The sequence below is a fragment of the Eucalyptus grandis genome, chromosome 6 (assembly GCF_016545825.1).
Source record: "Eucalyptus grandis isolate ANBG69807.140 chromosome 6, ASM1654582v1, whole genome shotgun sequence".
Classification (NCBI taxonomy): domain Eukaryota; kingdom Viridiplantae; phylum Streptophyta; class Magnoliopsida; order Myrtales; family Myrtaceae; genus Eucalyptus; species Eucalyptus grandis.
The window spans coordinates 25,850,483-25,862,704 of NC_052617.1; positions in this window are offsets into that span (position 1 = coordinate 25,850,483).

Sequence of the window (12,222 nt, forward strand, 5' to 3'; positions counted from 1 at the left end):
GGGAAACAAACTGTATAAAATCAGTCCTACTTTTTTTTAAAAACTGATGGTTTTATGTGATGGGCTTAAGGCCCGTCCGCCCATGTTGGGCCTGAAAGCCCGGCCCACAGGATTAGGGCCCATGGATGGAGGAATACGATGAAGGGGTACGTTTCTATTTTTGAGGGAACGTATATAAGGGAAGAAAGAGTGAGACGAATACACCTTTTGGCAAAAAGAGCGTACGTTTCCTCTCCCTCTCTCCCTCCAAAAAAAAAACCAAAAAGCTTAAAGCGACGCTGTCTTCCCTTCAAGGCTAATTGACGTCATCGGATCGAATCGGCTTCGGTGTTTAATCTGTGGCTAACAAGGTACGCTCGAACCGTGGTGTGCTTTAGGATCGGTGATACGTGATTTTCCCGGGCTTGTCTTCCGCATTCGTTTTAGGGATTCGATTTAGTGTCGAATCCGGTTTTTTGGGAATCTGTTAATCCCAACATTGGTATCAGAGCTCAAGTTCATGTTTTTCCCAACCCCTTTCATGTTTATGAATGTTTTTGATTGATTTTTCGCAGAATTATTCGGCCGAAATCGATCGGGGCGAAAAATCCCAACACCCGAGCACTGCTCATCCATTTTTTCGAGTTTCTGTAAGTCGAAATCAATTTCTGATGATATAGGGTGAAAGAGCTCGTCGAGACGAGTCCGTCGACTGGTCGACCGCCACCGGAAGACGCTGCACGCACCCACACGCGCGGCCAGAAGCCGCTGCGCGTGGGCGCCACGTGCCTGAAGCGCTGGCTCAGCCAGCGCGTGTGCCACATGCGCCGGTCGGCGAACCGGCACGTGCGCGACGCCGCCGGCCGGCAAACCGACGCGTGATGATGTCACCCAACGGTCAGTAACCGCTGGGATGACATCATCGATGACGTCATCGCCGGCAACAGTTGCCGGCCGGCGACCGCACCCGACCGGTCGCTCGCGCGTGCGAGGCACGTGCCGAGTCAGTTCGTCCAACCCGGCCCGACCGGTCCTACCGGTCCGATCCGATGACCAGACCCATTGACCGTTGACCGACGACCGTTGACCGTTGACAAAAAAAAAAAGAATTTGTTTCTTTTTCAATTATGTCTATGTGGGTTAGAGGTAATCCATTTTTTAATTCTGCATTTGTTGCATGAATCATGGAAAATTATGTATTTTCCATTATGTTTATTATGGATTATAAGTGATCCATTTTTAGTTCTGCATTTGTTGCAGGAACTATGATGCGTTATGCACGGATACTTGCAATCCCGAGAACGAACAAAGGAAAAGAAAGACTTAAAAGGCTGATGACAGAGTTAGCTAATTATCGGTGGCATGACGGTGATTTAGTATCACACGTAGTCGGGATCAATCGGATGATACAGAAATCATCTGGAATGGTTATCTTATGCCGGATTTTGAGAAGGTGCCGGCTTTGATGAACACTCTTCCACCTGAATGGCAAGCAGTGTTAGATCGGCTATGGGAGGTCAACGTGGTCCCGGGTTATAGAAGGCTAGTGGTAGCTTTTGTAAGATAGTACTATAGGATTGAGTTAACCAAAACTTCAACCCTTAGATTGAGCGCCACATGGCGCAGAATGAATGCGCCTTGGAGGCGACATGAAAGCTCTCCAAAAAACTTTCCATGGTTGGCAAATGTGCCTTCAAATTTCTCAGATATTTTGACTGATAGATTAGAAGGGACATTCCATATTTATTTCTTAGATTAGTTTGAGATGTTTTTTGGTGTAAATATCTCTTTCTATGTTGATATTTTCTTCTGAGTATATTACTTAGTGTAATAGATAATTATATTATGTGAAAGCATTATATTTCTATTGGATGTCAAATATTATTTGCTTTCTTTTATTGTTGACTGATGTAGGTAGTTCATAGAAGTTTTTGTAACTTCATAGAATTTATTTTGCATAAGACAATTATATTAATAATAGTTTTAAGTTAGGATTTTTGGAGGATGATTGGAAACATAGTGACCTTTTGATTCTAAAACCTTACTTGAAATTGTTCATTGATATGATGGGTCTGTGCAAAGTGGATGCATAAATGATAGGCATTAATTATTCGTGCATATATGTCTGATGTGTTCAAATCGATGGTTTCAGCAACTAAGAACATAATTGCTGATATGAACGACAACAATTGTGAAGATTCAATATATGCTGGAAAAGCAATAAGCACTAGAAGCTCTTGACCATGTTATTGAAGATCTTGAGGATGCCGTGCGCCACCTTGAGCTAGAAGAGGACCGCATAACGGCATTTGAGCCGAAAATAGATATTTGCAATGCAGGTTCTAGCTTAGAAAGGGTTTTGAGCTCTAAGCGCAAGCGTATTGATTCGTTCAATATGTGGGAATGCAAATGATCAAGTTCTTATTGCAAGAAATCAATAGTTAACCAACACAAGAGAGGAAAACGACATCAAGTGAAGAAAATGTCAAGGGTGAGGTGTTACAATAGTGACAAGAAAGGTCACTATGCTCGCAAGTGTTGTGAGCCGAAAAAGGTAAACACATCTTGTACATTTGAGAACTTTGCTTATGTGTCAAGTTCTGTATTATTGGCTGAATCCAATCCTTTGTGGACTGTAGATTCAAGAACGACAGACCATGTAGCGAAGAATAGAGAATTCTTCGTGGAATTCCGACGAGTATCAACTGGAACTAAGTGGATTTATGTGGGATATAACTCCAGAGATGAAGTTAAAGGGATTGGCACCTGCCAATTGAACATGCGTGGTGGACGCACCTTGTTCCTACATGATGTTCTATATGCTCTAGAGATTCGTCGAAATTAAGTGTCTGTTTTGGTGTTGGTTAAGCTTGATTTTAATATGAACTTCCATAATAGAGGTGTAGATTTGTGTTTGGATACAAACTACTATGCTTGTGGTTATTTTCTGGATGGTTTCATTATATTAGATATTGACTATGTTAATACAAATGTTTGTTATTCCCTTCTCACATCTCCTAATTCATTTGATAATGATGTGAATGTGTGGCATGCTAGACTTGGTCATATTGGCCAACAACATATGAATATACTGGCCAAAGAGGGCTTGTTGGGTAACATTGAAAAAGTCGATTTGTCCATATATGAGCATTGCCTAGTAGGGATAACGACAGGGAAACTATTTGGAAAATGTAAAAGAGCTGAATTTCCTCTGCATTTAATCCATTCTGACGTATGTGGTGCAATGAATGTGAAAGGAAGGCATGGGGCTGTTTATTTAATCACTTTTATAAATGATTATACTCGATACGGATATGTTTATTTGATTTCTCATAAATCTGAAGCATTAAGTTGTTTCAAAAGGTTTATGAACCTTGGTAGAAAATCAATTAGACAAGAAAATAAAAGCATTTAGATCCGATCGAGGTTGAGAATATTTATCTGATGAGTTCAGAAAATTATGTGGTGAAAAAGGAATAGAAAGACAGTTGTCTATTCCATATACTCCTCAACAAAATGGTGTTGCGGAGAGAAGCAACAGAACCCTACTGGAAGTGGTTAGGTCCATGATGGCGCATGCTAACTTACCTATTACTTTTTTGGAGTGATGCGTTGTTAACTGCTACCTATATACTTAACCGAGTGCATTCTAAATCAGTTACTTCTACTCCATATGAGTTATGGATAGGTAGAAAAACCGGACTTAAGTTTTCTTAAGCCATGGGGTTGTGCTGCCTATACTCATGAGTCCTCTCACAAGTTTGGGAAATTGGGTCCCAAAGGAAAGAAAAGTATTTTCATAAGATACTCCGAACACTCGAAAGGGTATGTGTTCATAGGTGAGCAGGAAAGTGGGAGTATAACTGAATTTGAATCACGAGATGTCACATTCTTAGAGGATGAATTTCCTAAGAAGGGCGAAATAGGGGAAGATTACTCCCTATTTGAGACCTTGGATCAAGATAATGATATTAGTGGAGTTTGTCCAAGTGGGAGTAATATGAGAAGTGATGAATTGAATTCAACTCATTCTCAATTGCAACCACATGATGAGATGACGTCATCATTATCTAATCCAAGTGGGAGCATAATGGGGAATGATGTGCAAAGTGTACAATCTCCCATACGGCGAACAAGTTGCCAAAGTATTCCCCGTCGACGTTTTGACATTGAAGGGGAAACTTTTATGATTGCTTCGCAAGATGAGGATGAGCCAAGAAATATTAATGAGGCTCGAATTGCCCTAGTAAGGAAAAATGGATTCATGCAATGGAAGAGGAAATTGAGTCAATGAAATCAAACTAAGTCCGGGAACTGGTTGATCTTCCAAAAGGATGCGAGCTATTGGGAACAAGTGGGTTCTCAAAATAAAGCGAAAGGCTGATGGCTCGATAGAAAGGCATAAGGCTCGCCTTGTGGCAAAGGGATATAATCAACAGGAATGAATTGATTGTGAAGATACATTTTCTTCTGTAGTGAGATTTACCTCGACTCGCATTATTCTGGCAATAGTGGCTATTATGGATCTTGAGTTACATCAAATGGATGTAAAGATTGCTTTCCTCGATGGAGAATTAGAGAAAGAAATATATATGGAACAACCTGCTGGTTTCATAGTGAAAGGCCAAGAAGAAAAGGTATGTCGACTTTTGAGATCGATATACGGCCTTAAGCAGTCATCGAGACAATGGTATATACGTTTTCATAGTGCCATAATGGCATATGATTTTACAATGATTGATGAGGATCATTGTGTACATATCAAAAGATCCAATGATCAATTTGTGATCATATCATTATATGTTGATGATATACTAATTGCCGGAAGTAATATGGAGCTTGTCAATACTGTCAAGAGTTGATTGTCTTCCAACTTTGAGATAAAAAATATGGGTGAGGCTACATACATTCTTGGAGTTAAGATTTCAAGAGATCATTCGAAGAGATCGTTGTCTCTTTCGCAAGAAACATATATAAATAAGATTCTTGAACGATTTCGTATGCAAGATTGTAAACCCATAGACACTCCTATTGCAAAAGGTGAAGGATTGAGCCATAGATTGTGTCTAGGGACTCCACAAGAGAATGAACAAATGAAACATGTTCCTTATGCTAGTGCTGTTGGAAGCTTGATATACGCTATGATGTGTACAAGACCTGACATATGTTATGCAGTTGGAATAGTGAGTAGATACCAATCCAACCCAGGTCCAGCACATTGGAAAGCCGTTAAGAGAGTACTAAGGTATCTGAAGGGAACTGCTGATTACAAGTTGAATTACCAAGAAAAGGATCTGCGACTTGAAGGCTATTCAGATGCTGATTAGGGAGGAGATTTAGATGAAAGGAAATCTACCTCTGGATTTGCTTTCTTACTGAACAATGGCGCCATATCATGAAGCAGTAGAAGCAAACATGTATAGCTTTGTCCACGATGGAAGCTAAGTTCGTGGCATTATCAGCAACGGTACAAGAAGGAGTTTGGCTTAAGAGATTTTTGGATCATTTAGGTGTCATTGAAAAAGCTGCAAATCCATTGTTGGTTAACTGTGATAGCCAAGCAGCTATAGCGTACACCAAAGATCCAAAATATCATGGCAAGACCAAACATATAGATACCAAGTATAACTTTGTCAAAGATATGGTTGCACGAAAGAATGTGAACTTACAGTACATATCTACGCATAGAATGGTAGCAGATCCTATGACAAAGCCAATACCTAGAGATGTGTTTTGTGATCATGTAAAATCTCTAGGACTGCGTAGAGTCTGATGTACTGGATTGTAATTTCCCTAAGTTGTTCACATTTATGAACTTGTGTTTTTTCATTATTAATGCCTATGAATCTTTGTTTGATCTTTATGCATCTTAATGCTCAGTGCATTACATTAAGTTGAGAAAGTATGTCGGACAAATAAAAGATTAGCCTACTCACACGAGTAATCGCCTCTATTTACTGTGTGATAAATAGAGATGAGACTGTCTTTAAGCTTATTATCTAGGTAATAATTGAGAGCTCAAGCTTAAAATATATATGTCGCATTAACTAAATGTTAAGATGATGATATAATATTTATTATGTCCGAAAGTAAAATAACCCACATATTTTACTTTATCTGTCTAAGATGCCAGATGTGAGTTCTGATGAATTTTTGTGAATGAGTAGATACGTGAACTCAAGTTAGACATTGGGTATGTCTGAACTATCATCTGTACGGTATTGAAGGAAAAGACATACGCTCCATGGGAAAGGAGTTAATACCGTAATACGTATTTCATACTATGTATGCATGAGACGACCAATAAGAGTGGCAAAAGTTTGATCTCAACTTTTATGCCGTGTGAGACTCTTGAGGAAAATAGTTCCTCAATTTTAGTGCCCTCAGGACTCTTACTTATTCTCAAGATTTCTATTTAGTGTTTGCTCTCTTAGGATGTTGCCAATGGTCATGAGTTGATTCGATCTAATGGGGCATTTCTAGAAAAGCAAGCTGAACTGAAATTGAGAGTTTGAAGGGAAAATGAAGATCGAATTTGGAGAATCACATTCTAAGTTTTGTGTTCACTGGTCGACCAATTATGACTGTCTTTGGGATAATCATAATTGTGAATACAATATATATATCATTGGTTAAAAGAGATCAAGAGAGATATAAATGTGATCGATCGATCTAGGGTACTGCATACAAAATCTACTCAAAGTGTGATGCCCATTATGAGCTGCTATATATTCCTAACAGATGTATAGCAACGAGCTCTCAAAGTATGCTGGTCACACGGATTATTCACCGGTATGAATGTTGAAGAGAGGTAAAGAGAATCATGTTCAGCCCACCATGTGCGAGTGGGAGATGATGGTTTTATGTGATGGGCTTAAGGCCCGTCCGCCCATGTTAGGCCTGAAAGCCCGGCCCACAGGATTAGGGCCCATGGATGGAGGGATACGATGAAGGGGTACATTTCTATTTTTGAGGGAACGTATATAAGGGAAAAAAGAGTGAGACAAAGACACCTTTTGGCAAAAAGAGCGTACGTTTCCTCTCCCTCTCTCCCTCCAAAAAGAAAACCAAAAAGCTTAAAGTGACGCCATCTTCCCTTCAAGGCCAATTGACGTCATCGGATCGAACAGGATCGTTTTTCTCTTCCTCTTATCGGCGTCAGTGTTTAATCTGTGGCTAACAAGGTACGCTCGAATTCGTGGTGTGCTTTAGGATCGGTGATACGTGATTTTCCCAGGCTTGTCTTCTGCATTCGTTTTAGGGGTTCGATTTAGTATCGAATCCGATTTTTTGGGAATCCGTTAATCCCAACAAAAACCAATACCGTCAAAACTTGGAATCGAACCAATTCCTATGGCCAGTTTGGTTCGATTCCTAGTTTACCTTAAACTATCCTCACCTGACATATCATGGAATTAGACATGCATTAATTCAAAACGTTATCTATATGGCATACTAATTAAAATTAATCCTAAATGACATGCGAATCACTAAACGACATGCATTGTGTAGTTTAAAAGTAATTCTACTAATTAATGAAATGTATATGAGACTCTCTAATTAGATTTTATTTTTTTGTTCCTTTTCTTTGTTAATTAACAAAAGATCAAATTGACCCTACATGCATTCTAAATCCTATATGCAAAATGACATATACATATTTTATGTTTTCTATCCCAAATTAATCCACATGAATGAATAACAGAAAGATAATCACAAATTAATTCTATAATGCAAACTATATAAAATTCTATGTTTTATTTTTTATTATAAAAGCAGTGAATCTAAATCTTAGGACTCTAACGTGACCTAATGAACTAGACATTAAATATTATATGACTAATGATTAAATGATACAATGCTAATTCGTTATTTTTTGTTTTCATTAACAATTAAAATTACCTATATGATTTTCTAAATGCCGTATATTTCATGATATGAGACTGATTAACCCTAAGTTTATATATAATCTATGTGAAACCTAAACAACGTTTTTTTTTCATTTATGAAAACTATGTATTATTCTATGCATTGCCTAAATATGAAGACCCTGGAGTATAAATTATGAATGCACTACTCTAAACATAACATATATGTGTGATGGCCATAAAATTTCATGCGGCATTAGAACTGTTGAAGGATAGTTTATGGTCTATTTGGTAAAATTTCTGTTCTGGGTGATAATTTTTTTTAGAAAAATTCTTTTTTTATTTCTATTTCCTAAAAAAAATTCTGAATAAAAGAACATGTTTGGTAACTAGATAAAATTTCTATTTTCAGAATAGAAAAGAATATAAATGCATTTGGTATAACCCACGGTTTTTTTTTTTTTTTTTTAGTATAGAATTTCTTTTAAGTTTTTATTTAATTTTTTAGATTTTATTTTTTTCCCTTTTTCTTCTTCTTCTTGCTCCTCCTCTAGTTGTTGTCGTCGGTGTTTGGTAACCAGCGTTCGATGACTGCTGCTGCCGACGGTGCTCGGCGACCCGCAGCGGTACGTCGGCAAGCAATCGGCGATAAGGGATGGCAAACAACAAGCGACGAGGAAGAAGAAGACAACAAAAAAAGGAAAAGAAAGAAAATGAATTATTTCTAGAAATTATTCTCGGGGACAATAAGCAATTTTTTTTTTTTTTTATTTCTTGTTTATGTTTATGTTACAAATCTATCCACTAGCTAATTTTCTATTCCAAAGAATAGAAAAATTAGTTGATGTTATTAAATGGATTTTTTTTTTTTTGTTCTAGGAAACAAAAGAACAAAAATTGAGAGAAATAAGAATGTTACCAAACGGACCCTTGCTCTCTTTTGTTGAAGGGTGATTTAGTCTTCTTTATTGTTAGTGAACCCTAATTCTCACTATATATAATAAACTCTTTTGTTCACATGGTATCAGAGCCATAAAATTAAACCTTTTACCCTAGCTGCCGATGGTCATCATTACATCACCAAAGAACCACCATGGCTGGACGGCGACTTCCACAACATTCTCGTCATTGTCGCCAAGGCTCAGCTACCAGATTTTGCGTCGTCCAAACCATAGCCGTGATCGCCTATCCTTGCAACCAGATTTGGTGTCACGGACGAGGTCTGCTCCTCCTTCCTCACTCGGGGAGCATCCGATGTTTCGGACTTTTGGAGCACTTTGAAGCAATAGGACATGAAGTTCTTCTAGGTGATGTGCGCGTAATTACCCATCTATCATAATATTTTCTTCTAGGTGATGTGGTCGAGGATTGTAAGTGCAGTGAATGCAATCGTTTGAGAGTTTGATTAGTTGGTTTTCATTTGATAATTAGTGGATTCACTTCTCAACAAAGAGTGGCGTGGGTTTGTTTGCAATTATGGAATTTTGATAGGTTTTGTTGTTGATCTAGAACTTTATGTTGGATGGTTTAGTGTTGCTTCGGATATCTGAACAATTTAATGCCTTAAGGGATGACATTATATTTAGCGCTGATTTAAGTTCTTTGTTTATTATTGAGTTATGGCTATAAACTCTTTGTCACGACCTCTCTTTTTCCATCCGAGGGAAAGAGGAAGAGGTTTAGGGGTATTTGCCTAAAGAGGCGGACCAACGGCCCTAAATTAGGCGCGGGCTCTCCCAAGCCCATACCTCGCGCGACATTGGATTTTGAAATTTAATTATTAACAACCTATGTATTTTTAGGAGTCGCCACTAACCTATTGGGGTCGGCTAGAAACCAATCAAGACGCGGGAATGTTGTCTTGATTCCTACGCAACCAGAGATTTCTAGGATCAGGGACTTGTTTACGTCAATGTTTTTATAAGCGCCCTTGCGGTACCACTAACTTGGAATGTTGTTTATCTAAATAGCCATACAATCTTAATTACCAATTATAATTCTTATAGAACCAGTAAGCATCCATGCAAATGTTTTTGTAGGTTTTTTTTTTTTTTTTAATGTCTAGACTAATCCTAACATAATTTAAAAAAGAAATTTACACTCAAATTAATGAAAAGTGGTACATAAGTAAACATCAAAGAAATTGAAATGACTTGAAAATAAATGCGGAAAAGGAAAACCCGATACAAGTCGGGCAAAAAATATTACATAGCCTTGTTATCACGCCCCGAGACAAGACCCCCATGAGCGAAATGAGAATTCAAATATGCATGAAATTACTTTAAATAATTTTAATCTACGCAAAATGGATTATTTACAAAAATGATCATAGAATATCAAAATAGCATCAAGTTAGGACGACGACTTTATAAAATTAGGAAAATCTCATAAACTTCATTTATGCCTAATTGATACTATCTAACATTTTTTTATATTTTTTAATTTTTCAGCTTTTTATTATTATTTTTTTAATATATATTAATAATAATTTTTTAAACCAATCTATGCTAACATGGAATAACACAGTACATGAATATCACAATAACCGAGCTCAAATCAACCGTGTCAAGATCGAAACTTGGTTTGCGCATTTCGTCGAACACTCGGTGTGTATCAAATCACCCCAAACCAGCTTCCTCGTGCCATGTTTGCGGCCTTTAAACTCAACCCATAAGCAATCTCATAAGGAACTAAAGTATAAAGATTATACTACCACATGCAAGGAGCAAGGTTAGACGGAAATCATAACTTAAAACACAAGAGAACTAAGTTGAAATCGGTCTCAAATATGCAGGTTTGAGCTAATTTTGTAAATCTGGGTTTTAACCCAAGTCAAGTAAATGGGTTGCATACCCATATTCAAGCCCCGACACTCATAACATACAAGATCTAAGGGAAACATTACTTGATCCTAGTGAAAGTAGGTAACATGAGCTTTCAAATGCAACAAACATCATAGAAAATAATCAACCGAGCACATCAAAACGACCTCTCCAAGAAGCACACATGCAAAGTCCACACTGACCAGTCATGAATTAATGTGAATAGGCTTGCTTTTTGGTCAAATTTTTGGACGATCTCATAGTTCACACGATGATTTAAAGACCAAACCAAGCTGACCTCAGCATCATTTGTACTCCCATACAACATTCATCAAGCTCATGAAGATAGAAAACACATGCAAAGGGGAGTAGTAAGTCAAACATGTCTGGCTCTTGAAGAGACTTCAAACACAGAAAAATTTCAGCCTTAGAAATCAGTTTTCTAGGCTGGTTTTCCTCTTGATTTTTCACTATTAAAACACGTTCAACTCGAACAAAAATACATCTAAGATACTTACCTTGCTTCTTAGTTTCTTTTTCAAGTGGTTCTTGGCCGAGGAAACCAAGAAATTATCCTCGGGGAGCACGTGAAAGTTGGCTCTTTCAAACTAGAAATGAGATCTGTAGAAACAAAAACTGATAACGAAAGTTTTCGTTGACCTCTAAAATTAGACTTTAGGACCTCTTTTGTTGAAAAAATTAACACCAAACCAAACTATATGTATTCTAGTTTGGGGTGAAAGTCAATATTTTTCTCATTTGTCTCTTAATTTTCTCAAAAACACTTGTTTTCCCTCACCCATAACCAACTAGGCTCAACACCCGGAAAAAATTTCGGGCTTTCTTGGCCCACCAAGAGGGTGGTTTCGAGGGGCTTTAGGAGGCCGTCTCGAACTCCATTGGGGACATGCGACCTATGGATGGAAAAATCTTTGAGTGAAGTTTCACTCTCTAGTTGAAGGTTTTGGCTAATTTTGACTACAAGTTTGTGAAAATCACTTTTCTCTCTGAAAGTTCATTTGGAATTTATGGGTTCTCCCTTTCTTGAGTTGCTTTTGGAGGTGTTTTTGGAGAACAGCCGTGAGCTCTCCCTCTCCTTCTCGTCTCATCACCCTCATCCCTTGAAAGAGCTTGCTTAATAGATTTGATCCCCTGAATTAAGGGATTTTTGGTCAGTCTTTTTTTCCACCTACCAAGCCTGCCAACTAAGCTAGTTCACCTACTCTCTGACTTAACCAATTTTTTCAACTTCTGCAGCTGTTGAGTGTGCAGATTTTGCTGCGATTTTCCTGTGCTTTCAGCAGCTTATCCCTGGTTAAATTTCATCCATTTTCACTACTATATATGGTCTTCCATCACGTGTAAAGATCAAGCTGACTGAGATACCGAGTAGGATATGGCGGGGCCACAAATATGCTTACTTAGCAGCTCCAAATTGAGACTTAACCATGGGCTGGGTTTTGGTAGCCGATTTGAGTGCTTTAATCCATCAATTTGGCTGCATTTTTTTTTATCAATTAGCAAGATCATATATATTAGTTTAAGATCTTGAC